The sequence below is a fragment of the Saccoglossus kowalevskii genome, chromosome 9, assembly GCF_978046115.1.
Source record: "Saccoglossus kowalevskii chromosome 9, keSacKowa6.1, whole genome shotgun sequence".
Lineage (NCBI taxonomy): Eukaryota > Metazoa > Hemichordata > Enteropneusta > Harrimaniidae > Saccoglossus > Saccoglossus kowalevskii.
In genome coordinates, this window is record NC_140649.1 from 10,510,574 (window position 1) to 10,522,907 (window position 12,334).

At 34.6% G+C, this 12,334-nt stretch overlaps 1 long non-coding RNA gene across 1 annotated transcript; it reads left to right on the top strand.

Moving 5' to 3' along the window:
- Positions 1–1,861: 1,861 nt before the first annotated feature.
- Positions 1,862–10,128, top strand: LOC144346468 (uncharacterized). Its single transcript, XR_013419530.2, has 2 exons — positions 1,862–1,950; positions 9,857–10,128. It is a non-coding gene; the product is annotated as an uncharacterized LOC144346468 (long non-coding RNA).
- The last annotated feature ends 2,206 nt before the right edge of the window (positions 10,129–12,334 follow it).

Genomic DNA, 12,334 nt, shown 5'->3' on the forward strand with positions numbered 1-12,334 from the left:
TACTATACGTTACAATGAATTATATATTATAAGCAGTCACATATGTATCATGAAATAAAACACTTTGAATATATGAACTTTCTGTTTTGAGACAGGTTCGCCGACTTGGCGTCGTTTTCATGTAATCAGATATGTTTTATAGACCCACATTTTTGCAGTTGATTTGGTAGTATTTCTAAACCATACTGTTATTTTGTCTAATAATTAAAGATATACCAATGCCGCACATTCGCACGTTTATAAATTTATTTTAGATGAACTGGACCATAAAAGTACTTAAAAGCAGTTGGAAAACGTACTAGTACAAGCATGTACTAATTTCTTTACTATCAATATATATAAACACAAATTGGAGTCTCTCCAATTGGTTCTTACATTGCTTTGTTTAGATACAGCAGAGTACGTAGCCACCAGGGTTGTAGGCTTGACTTAAAGCTCATATTAACAAACGATTTCCACCCATAGCTCATACACATTTACATTCAAGTAACAGTGTGGGAAAACATTCAGCGTCATATAATGAACAACGTGATTACATACTTATATGTATATTTTACATTTATCACCATGTTTTTTACCATTGTAGTGTTACATATCAGTTGAAAGTACATCGTTTGGTTTATTGGAAAAGTCATGTAAATATAAAACATAATATAAAAATTACATACAAGTATTAAACACTGCTATAAAGCCTTTCCGTTTTCGACATTGTGAAAGTTTTTCATTAAAAAATACAGTTATTTCACCAAGTAAAATCATATTTTATTCAAGTTATTGTTCATACATTAGTTGTTGAACCCACTACATAGTTTGTAATTTCATTCAGCTTCTTTCAGTCATATGTCAAGACAAATAAAAGGCAAAAATGCAGAAAATATAGCAAATAATCTTTTTTCTGTAATATTCTTGTGTAACTATGACAATTCTTTTGCATCTAAAATGGTTTAAATCGTACGAACTCTAAATTAACGCTGATAACTAATAATAAACGCTGATATAACATTCTAAAACTAACAGTACTAGTTGGATATTTGGTGCAAAAACACGTGTTTTAATATCATGTATTTGTGTATATGCGACAAAATGTTTAAATATATATATTGTTTTTTATACAAATAGATTTAAGCGGTGTGGACAGAGCAATATATTACTTGATTCGAATGAATATGGTGACATACAAAAACTAAATGCGGTGACATCATTGCTACACTATGCGGCACTTTGAACGATTGTATGTTCGCCTTCAGTATAATACACACGAAAAAGTGTACATAAAAGCATGTCGTACTGGAAGATCTTGTTTTCCATCAAATACAAAATGACAAACAATGATTACATGTATGCATCATAAAAAACCTCCGATAGGCAACGTCGGGATTTATAACATTAATAGAGATTTATTTAAGTATTACCCCACCTCCACCCCCTCGCCGTGTATGTGATTTCGACATGCCTCTCACAATATATGACTAATCCGTATACTATGAATGAATCGATATTATAAGCGTTATGAAACACAAGACTGTTGTCCCACACACTTACAATAATACAACGTACGTAACAACCAAATTTAAAAACCTACTTTAAAAAATACATGCATAAGAATCTCGACGGTCGTGTTTACAAATTCACTATGTAATAAAAGATGGACAGGATTGCAACTGGTAGTTCAAACGAGGTAATAAATTAGAATCAAATCATAGACCCTCAACAAAGGGATAGGAAACAACACGAGACAACAAAAGATGTTTATTAATCAAGTGTACGCTGTTGTTTTGCATACTAATTATCTTGTCGTGTGCTCGACATCCGGATGACGTCATCAGCTGCGTGTACGTCGTGTCTCCTTATCAGTCTAGTCTCAGCACTACACCCTGTCGAACGCATTTACGCAAGCTCCGAAGTCTTTGTCAACAACGCATTTTTCCTTTGGGTATTTATTCATATAAGGTACGTATTTGGTAGTGTTTGTACATCTAGTAATATGCTTGTTACGGGTTTGAATCAATATTTTGTGACGATGACAAAATCAATGTTATGTCACCCGAGGCATGTTCACTGTTTGACCCTGTTTGATATTCGATTGAAGGCATTGCGTTGTCCACCCATTTTTCTCCCATTCATGAGTTCGACATCAATAAAACTAAAATAAATGATTTCTGTATGTCCCCGTGCTCGCGTTGACATGCGGCATTATTACAAATGTCTGGCAATTTTCTGAAAAAAAAAACTACCGTCATTCTCCCTGGTGTCTCAATGTATACGGTGGTGTTTTATTTCGATCGCCATTTTGACCGTCGATGCGACATATATGTTTGTCCACCCATTTGTTCCACAATCACCGACGTGACGCCTATAAAATTGATCAAAAATATTTATTAGGTGTTTGCGGTCGCATTAATAGGTGGTATTTTGGTAAATAATGTGTAACCTTTCATAATAATGACATAAATTAGCGACCGTGTGCTGACTTCCGCCATCGCCATGTTTATTTACTATTTGACATGATTTGAGACGTTGCGTTGTCCATCCATGGTCAAATTATTTTTCAAAATTACAAAAAAAATGTCACAAATAAAATCCACATCCAATTTTTCAAATTGTGATCAAGTAACAGGAAATTATGTCCATTTGGTTCAAAATTATCAAATATTAAGTTGATACACCAAAATAGAGGCGGGTAAAATTATGTCACTCAAAAGGTTCAGTCTGAATTTCTTGCCTGAATTACAGTGAATTCATTTCTTGATGTTACGAAGCATCTATTGTCACAACCTAGTGTGAAGTTTGTGTTGTCTGAGCGTTTTAACCAGGAACCACTGGAATCCTACTTCGGCAACCAGCGTCAAATGAAAGGGGGGAAATGAGGCTCCATCTGTACTTCAGTTTGGGCAGACTGCCAATGTGTTGAGAATGAAAAGTTCAAACCAACTACGCGTTCATTGCAGTAATGTCCAAGGATCAGTGGGCAATGCTGACATAGACTGCATCCCACTCCCAAAACAGCGGCGGTATGCAAAATAAGCATTAGTTTTGTGCTTTTGAGATGGAGTCATGTAAACAATTATTGGATGTACATGAACTTTGTCTGTACATGTGAATTAGGGTGGTATTTATTTACAAGTGATTTTCTGAAATGGTGCTGATATTTGTACATTTATTTATTACAACAAATTTTTGCTCGGTCATTTGTACTTGCCGTCAGGTTTTTTATTTCAATGGGAGGCGGTGACTTTTGCTCTTATATTTTTCATGGACAAAATCACTTATTTTCATCTACATTTCAATGTAACAACCTGTCTGAAACCGTCAAACCAATCGTCAGTGTACAGTTAGAACCTATGACAAGATCCAGTGTGTTTGGCTTTTAGGGGACCAAAAATTGTTGTTGCAGATTTGGAATCATGAACATTGATCGTATGCCAAATGTATAATGATTGCCCACGTTCGTGCAGAGTCAAATAGAGAGGCGACTCCAAAAGGTCTAATGAGCATATCTAGACTTACAAGCACCTTTATGGACATCTTGTATGCTGGTTTCCATTATAAAAGTAATGAGCATTGTAAAATACTTTTGTTGGCAAGAAAATTAGCCAATTTTATCTAATTGTTAAACTTATGTGTGTTCATTTCTTCACTTAGAATTTAAAACACAAGTTGTTAGCAACACAAACATTTATTCATAAAACAACATGTACAGACCAGGTATCTATATGCAGTGTACCGGTAGATACAATAGAAGAGCACAAAACATTTAAAAAAAATTATATACACAGATCAGGAAAATAAGACTTATTTTGGCCATAGACTAACCAGTCACTATATAAGCGCATGTGCTACTAATAGAGCAAATGCAGTATTTTGAAAATGACGCATGTAGCTATTTAGCATGATCTCGTTCTCGCGAAACCCCGTAAATCGTGAGAATTGACCTAATTACCATAATCGCATTCGGGATTTTGCGAGATTTTTCGTGACCAGACGATGAGTTTATTAGTTAGTTTATTTGCGTTGTACACCGTTATGTAAACTCGCACTAATATGTTTTTAATTATGCAAAGCAACATCGTACAAAGAAAATAGCCTTGCTTCCTATCCCTTTGTTGAGGGTCTATGATCAAATATAATTGCGCCACAAGTCATAGACGCCACAGCATTATATCGATGTACTACTTTTAGTGAATATTTAAAAAAAAATGTATATTTGCGTTGTGTGCCAGGTGCAGCGTAGAAACAAAGGCAAATATTTATTGCGACAGTTACTGCTACAATAGCAGTGGTCAGATTGAGAGTGGGGTTTACGCACGTCCATTACCCTCGATGAAAATCCGCTATTCAACGGGTAAAGTAATTACATATGGGTATTGAATAGTTTCGTCTTTCCACTAAATATATTTATTTATTTTACACACCTCTGCTCTGAGAAATATGTACACATAACTATTAATATGTCGTTTTTCTACGTTACGTATTGAATTAATAAGGCCGATTGAGTATTTATTATGATTGAATAATTGTGCATGTTGTTGTATCGAGAAAGTGAGAAATACCATTATAATATGATTCGTATTACAATATAAATGTAGTCTTAACAGCAAACATGACAGTGTTTGTTTGGTGAAATACTGAAAACACTACTTATCTGACGCATTATTCCATCCATGAGAGTCAATAGCGGTCAGAGAATGAGGTATTACTAAACCACAATGTCTACTAAAGCTATTGCTTGAGGCAAATGCATGGAGCACATTATATCAAAAGGCGATAGTGATAATCCCATAACAAAGGAAAGGCTTATTGCATAGAATTCGTGCTACAACATAGCTTCCAACTTTGCTAACAATTTTGGTGTAAAGCTGTTCCATTATGACACCGCATTAATGTAATCATAATGTTTTGTCCAATTATTTTAAAAATTATATTTAGGAATTATACTAATTTCAATATATTTCACGGTTTCAGCAAAAAACGTGCGATATATAGCCGCATTAACCTGAAAAATCATTTCAAATTCTCTCAACCTCAACTTTCCCGCACGTAGAAATGAGATTTTTCGCGGATTGTGAAAATTCTACAGTTTAAATTGACTTCAAAATTTCTATGGTAAACTAACTGTAATCGGTATTCATTGACATTCGTGGACAACTCAAAACTACACAAACATAATCAATGATCATGCGGTGACAGAAACTACATTAACTTAATACGACCATTGCACTTCACTGTCACCGCAATGTTGTTTCGTATACCAAGACAGCATCCTGACAGGGGCTACTTTTCTGTCTTGTCTACATCCATATATGAATTATTTTGCAATGATAATAATGTAATTCAAAATATTCTGAAGATTAGAGGATCCAGTAATGATAATATCATTTGTCAACTGTAAATGCATGTTACTAGTTTTATTCCACCAATCGTTTTTATTAGCCCAAATAAAACGAAAAACAATGCTTTCCATTTGTTATACATAATTATTTGGGACATGTAATAAATTGGCGGGAACCATGAAGACAATATTAGTTTTGGCATCCTTGCTATCTTAGTTCCTGTTAAGCGCGATCGTTATGTGATGAGAACTGGTCAGATCAAAATAACATGAAAGGAGAAGTGAAAATAATACCGAGAATTGAATATGAGTAGAAATTATATCTTCTTCTCAATTTGTTCCAACTATGCGCTACTCCAAGCTGGAGTTATCATGTAACCGGGAAGGTGTTTTTTTACTTTGTCGAAATACTTTGGCTATATTTGTAAAAAAATTATATTATTCAATTACGATTCGTTGTAAGTATTTGTATATTGGACACCCAAGAGCAAATGTAACATGGTAGGTTGATCTGACCATGAACTACTGGGCTATATTTGTAACAGAAAATTATTTTGAATGTTATTTGTGACGTCACAGATCCGAACTGCGCGTGTCCATATACTCACTGTAAGTGAGCATTAACAAAACGCCAATTGCATTGTTTACTAGTATATTGTTGTATTTTTGGGCAGTGCGTTATAGTGTATGGGGGACGTGTCTGCTTATACATTGATGAGACGCGTCACATGTTTCGAGTTGATATTATCGAAGCCAAGTATTTCAACAATCGTTCCGTTTAATTGTTAATTAGAACCAATTAATTATTAATAGTGTTATATTATGCCGAAATTATTTAAATAAACTGTCACACAAAAGATCGAATTAATCCTATTGTTTAAACAAAAAATAAAATAGGACACTAGGTTGGAAATCAAATACACTAAACAAGATTAATTCAAATAATTCGCTAAAAATGTGTAACAATAATTAAAGTGTAACAATAATTTAGATAGAAACTTTTTCCTTTTATAGTATACTAAACATTATCACGTCATTCGTTTACACTCTTCTATAGAGTGGATCACAGTGTCAAAATACAATTACCATGTTCCTTCAATAATTTGTATTCTATCATGTAATTCGAGAATAGTTCTTTTTGAATTATTGAAATTGATTAGATGTAGTTGGCTAATTATGACGCCCGAAGTCGCCTGTAGCAAATTCCGGTATGGCGGTTGTGCACTATGGGAATGTTATTTTGCAGTGACAAGTACACCTGGAATAAGATAATTTCCCTAATTTCTGTATGTCAATTACACACAAGTGTCACTATACCAATATCAGTATATCGCGCATTTATTCCCATGAAGGCAGGGAGGCTCATCTTATCACTTATAATCTGCTATCTCTGTTTTCATGCGTTGTTACAGATGAAACAGCTCAGCCAGCAACCCGTGTTACAGCATGTGTTTTCTATAATGACGACGCCTGTACCAGTAATTCTGACATTTTTTGTTTATGTATTAGCGGTTAGGCGGGATTGTGCAATCGGTAGTTTACTCCGTGTCAGGACAAATAATTCGAAAGTTCAAATGAGTGCTGATACATCGTTTTACGGAAATCTAGTTTTCGATGCTAGATGTGTAATAATACAATCACATTTCGAATTTTCAGAGGTAAATGAATTTGAATCTGACCCATGTCTACACGCTGGCATCTGTGAAGACTAATTACATGCGTACACATGCAGTTGACCAGATGGTTTTGATGGGCTTAATTGTGAACATGGTAATATACTTCTTTTGTGTTCTCATGTTCAAGATATAATTATCAAGCATGGAATTTTAAGTTGTCATTCTGTAAGTTGTCATTTACATATGTCATTTGCGTAATTGTGTATAAACAAACAATTCACTCACATTACAATTTGCTAAGATACCTCATATAAACAGACAAATGACAGACACACACAAGAGATTTTATCTTTTTTAGATTAACTATGCGGCAGGGGTGGGATGGGACACTACTGTAGACTCCAATTGCCGTGCCAACATAGACTCTGTTCTGGTTTTGGCAACATAGCGAGCCCAACATGTGGGTTCCGAGCAACAAAGGCAAAATCGTGAAAAGCGTGAAAAGCTGTGCATTTACAGAAAGTTCAGATGCTTAAGAAATTTATCACATTCTGGTGACCAGAAGCACCCCCAAAACAAACGCTGCAAGGAGGAATATAGCTTCAGCAGTTCTGTTCCATTTTTTCCAGGTCCTTTGTCGCTTTTATAATAGTTTATAATAACTCGAAGAACATTTTCTATATTGAAGTTGCCACACTTTTAATTCAAACTCAAATCGCATCGATGATTGCAGGCTTCTATCTTGTTTGAGCATTTATATTCTTATCGCCTCATTATCGCTGTTGTTTCCGTCTAAAACTATTACGACTAAACTAGCTCGAAAACACAGTAATCGTTACTGCTACTACCAGTTTGGGGATAATGCTTTTCTTTTCTAAGACATCCTTAGCCGTTCACGGCAGCATCATGGAGAGAGTGGAGCAAATCTTAATTTAATTGATGATATATTGTTTAACACTCTGACCACTGGTGGTAACTTTCTGACCCGTTTGTCTTCCACTTACTAAAACTTCTTACTACTGAAACTGGTGGGAAAGTGAGTTTTGGGTTATTTGCCACAATAGTTCATGTCAAGTGGTGTCTTCCGCGTGTAATCTAACTATATTAATCGCCGAACCTTTTACAGCAAATAGAGGTACTCATGTTTAAGCACAATGACGACTGTGAAGAGTTTCTAAAATATAAATACGCCAAAACGTACTTTCACAGTGTTGTGATACAAATGAGTGTTTCAGAGAGATTGTTGTATAGACCAGTCACAGACAAAAGGGACACATTAAAATAAATTATATAAACAAAAAGATATGCAAAATGCCAAAAATCTACCAAACAAAACAAATAAAATAATGGTAAGTTAAATTATGAAAATAATATATATTGTTACAATAAATTACCATTCCGAAACATGAAACACTAATGTAAAAAAAATCAGTCATGTGTGCAACATGCATCGCAATATGTACGCCAGGTTCCAATGCATTAATTAGCATACATCGCTGCACTTAAAACAGATCGCATGCCATAAACATCTGCTTGTAAGTACCATCCAATCAGTGACATTCAAATAGCATGTCCGTTTTATTAGGCCGCGTACCAAAAGCACGTGCACATATATCATCCAATCAGTGGTCTCCACAAATTTATATACACATTCCATTGTCGTATGCACATGCTCGTCCATTTTATTGGACGCAGCAGTAGGAACATCGCCCTCTTAAGGCAGCATCTTCTATAAGTTAGATGAAAATATTCAATAATACAGGTACCATATACATATACATAAATATCAACGTTACCCACATTGTAATTGAAGTGTTCATATTCCAATAGTTATAAGCCGAAATTTAATTGAAAATGATAAAAATAAAAACTACAAGAATTAACATCAAATTGTTACCTTTAATAGACAAGATTACTGTGGTAGGTCTTTATTTTCTATTTTTGCCGACACATATTAGTAAAGTTTGTTTATTGTAAGGAGTTATATTTCATTCCTACGTGTTCAATTTGTAAGATTTTATTTACCCCTTACCAATATACCTAATCCCACTCTCACAGTCTAGTGGCCCTTCTCATAATTATTTTATAATCCCTTCTTCAGGACACGTTTAGTTATTTGGAATTGCATATTGTATTACATTTGGGAGGCTGTAATTAGGTTTAGAGTTCGGCTTGGGTGGGGTTTTAAGGACCTCTTTACGTGCAATGAATAATGAAAGACTCAAGAGTACAACCAAAATGAGAAAAATATAGGAACACACCGAGTCTCTGGCTTACTCAAAATTAGTTGTAACAAATTATTTTTCAAACTTAAATTAGGTAATTTGCATAATAAATATCACTACATACAGCGCACGTCTCGTTCCATTTTATATTGCACCTGACAGATTTATAAATGCTGTAGTTCTGGTTGACTATAAAGCACAATATGAGAACGCTGTCCAGTGTGGAGATGTCGTAAATGAACAAAGCGTTTAACTGTACAATGGTAACCAGAGGATATACTACTACTGCAGTACGTTTTCATTGAACAAATACCTTTTTGTGCACATAAATTAAAGTGCTGTATAAAACAACAGCATTTTATTGAAATTCCATGTTCGCAGCCATATTGCATTTTTTAGTGGTAATATTCTGTTATTGTATTGATATTGTAGCTAATGTATTACCGTAATATGATAGATCAATGCGAGTCTTCACAATTTCATTTCACATGACAGTTCAATAGTGAAAACCGTGAGCTTTTATCACCTTTATCAAATTGCAATCTTATCTACCCTTCTAATTTCAGGTGGACGTAGCAATTCTCGTAATTACGCTACGCACAAATTTCGAGTGAGTAAACAATAGTTGCAACTCAGCAAACGGGGAACTAATAACTAATATTTCATGTATTTGTTTGTTCCAATAGATTGAGGCCATCGATGACAGTAATAAGTGATGAGCTGAAATATTATTTGGAGGATGTTGTCATGCATACGAGATGCCAACAATTTTGACTATGTTGCCTAGTGTTCGATCCATCCATCAAAACGCAAGACCGCGTACGAGTTAAATAACATTGAACGAATAACTTTAATTGATCAAAGGGGGAAAAGGGATTAAATACAATCTGTTTACAAATCTAGGATTTTCTGTCCATTAATGAAGCATTTAACTGCTAGCGCACAATGTATGAGAAAATTACAGAAAGAATGATTTCAGATTTTACTTAGCCTTTGAATAAACAATTACTGGAATGTACAATATGATTGCCTTAAATTACATATTCATGTACAGTACACAAAATTCATATAATGTAACGTGTAGCTTTGAAAAATACATTACAAAACTTCCAATAACGTAACGTAATTCCCAGTTATATAGTAGGTTATTACAAGCGATACAACACTGATCTTCCGGTAATGTAGAACGCAATTCCGAGTGAGACAACACGTATCCTCCGGTAATGTGGCACGCAGTTCCAAGTGAGACAACACGTATCCTCCGGTAACGTGGCACGCAGTTCCAAGTGAGACAACACGTATCTTCCGGTAACGTGGCACGCAGTTCCAAGTGAGACAACACGTATCCTCCGGTGATGTAACACTAACTGCTGGATAAAGTCAAGATGGCACTATGAAAAATAACAGCACCATAATAAAATCATAATAAATATAATAACTTAATACTAAGGCATAAAACTAACAGATTTCACGTCATTCTTTGAAACAATGGAGTATCAACATTTTACGGAAATATATAATTAAACTCTACAACGAAATTCTACTTACAATGAGTTTGCATTCAGTCCTTTTGTGACGAAGCCCAGGTGCACAGCAATTGAGTTGTACGTACACGACAAGACACCTCTGACGTGCTGGCCCTAAATACCCACAATAGCTAGTTAAAGCTACTGTCCTTTTTGTACAGTTCCTGCCAGAAAATCTGAACACATAGGATCCAAAGCTGGCCCAGGCTTATACTAGAGATATAGCCACTTCCCTAGCGCCCCATACAAAAAGCAGAACTTGGCTCGTCACAAGACCCCAGCAAGTGGTTGCCTAAGAACAACCTTCCAGGACTGTGTTCTGGGTGAGACCAACTTGAATTTGCTTTCAGTGCACACCACGAGGAAACAGAAACAAAGAAAATTGCATACTAATAGTACAGCTGGGCGACCTGTCCTCAACCTAAGCCCTAACTAACTCTTTGTTTAAAACAATAGCATCTGAAGTGGTATACACTGCAGGTGACTAATTACCGATACTAGATTATAATGTGACAGATGTTACCACACAATTTTATTTGTTATATGGATTCGAGTTACCTTTACTAGATGAAGAATAATTCACTCAGCATTCCATTGTTACATTGCCACTAATCATATGTATCGTTGTTACATTAAACCGAAAATTATACATAATATAATTATTATCAATTTTTTATACAATACTGTAACCCATTTTCCTACTGTTAATGTGCTTGTCATTGCTCGTCTATAACAAGTTCAGCTATTAAATGCTAATTACAAATCAATGTTCATGACTAGCATTGGTATGTACGATTATTCTATAATGCTTTTTAAGTTTCATATTTGTATACATATGCATGTATGTATCCAATGGCCAGCAAATACACTGTTTATCAATGTATTATTACATTTTTAATTGCATTCTCTTTTCAATTATGAAGCTTAAGAACAAACTACCCTTATTTCATATTTCAATACATGATAGTCGAGGTGCCAGTTATAGTTATCTTTAATTGTAATAAAATGTTTAGTAAGTAGATATGCCAAAATTATGAACACTGCTAATAATGTATTTCCACTGTACTATCCCAATTTGCAAGTCATTCAAAATCAACCCCAAGTGAACAAACCGACACAAATTATGTGAACACATGACCGAATGACAGATTTGTTCACGTGGTAATTTGAAAAAATATAAAAAGAAATAGCAACACCATCTTCAGAGTGCGTGTTTCATGTAATATACAATATCCTGGTATCGGCTTACAAAATTGTATTGGGATGCTTACCGCCAATTCTATTTCCAGTAATGTATGCATGACAAACAAACAAACAAACGAATAAAACAGAGCCTCTTAAGGCGTACTAAATTACAAACAAGTACAACCCCTATCAAAAAATACACATAACCACTCACATAATTATCCTCATAACTAACATCAACCACTGATTCATATGGAATAAATATACTTTTATTTTCACAACGTTTATTATTATGCAAAGGACGAAATTAAATTAAGGGTGACAAGGTCAGTTAAATTATATCCCAACGAATGTAACAATTGTAAAGATGGTGATTTTACAAAACTGTAAGCCAAGCTTTAATTTATAATTTTTGGGGTGATTGGAAGTTATCGAAGGAGTAGCCGGTGTTAG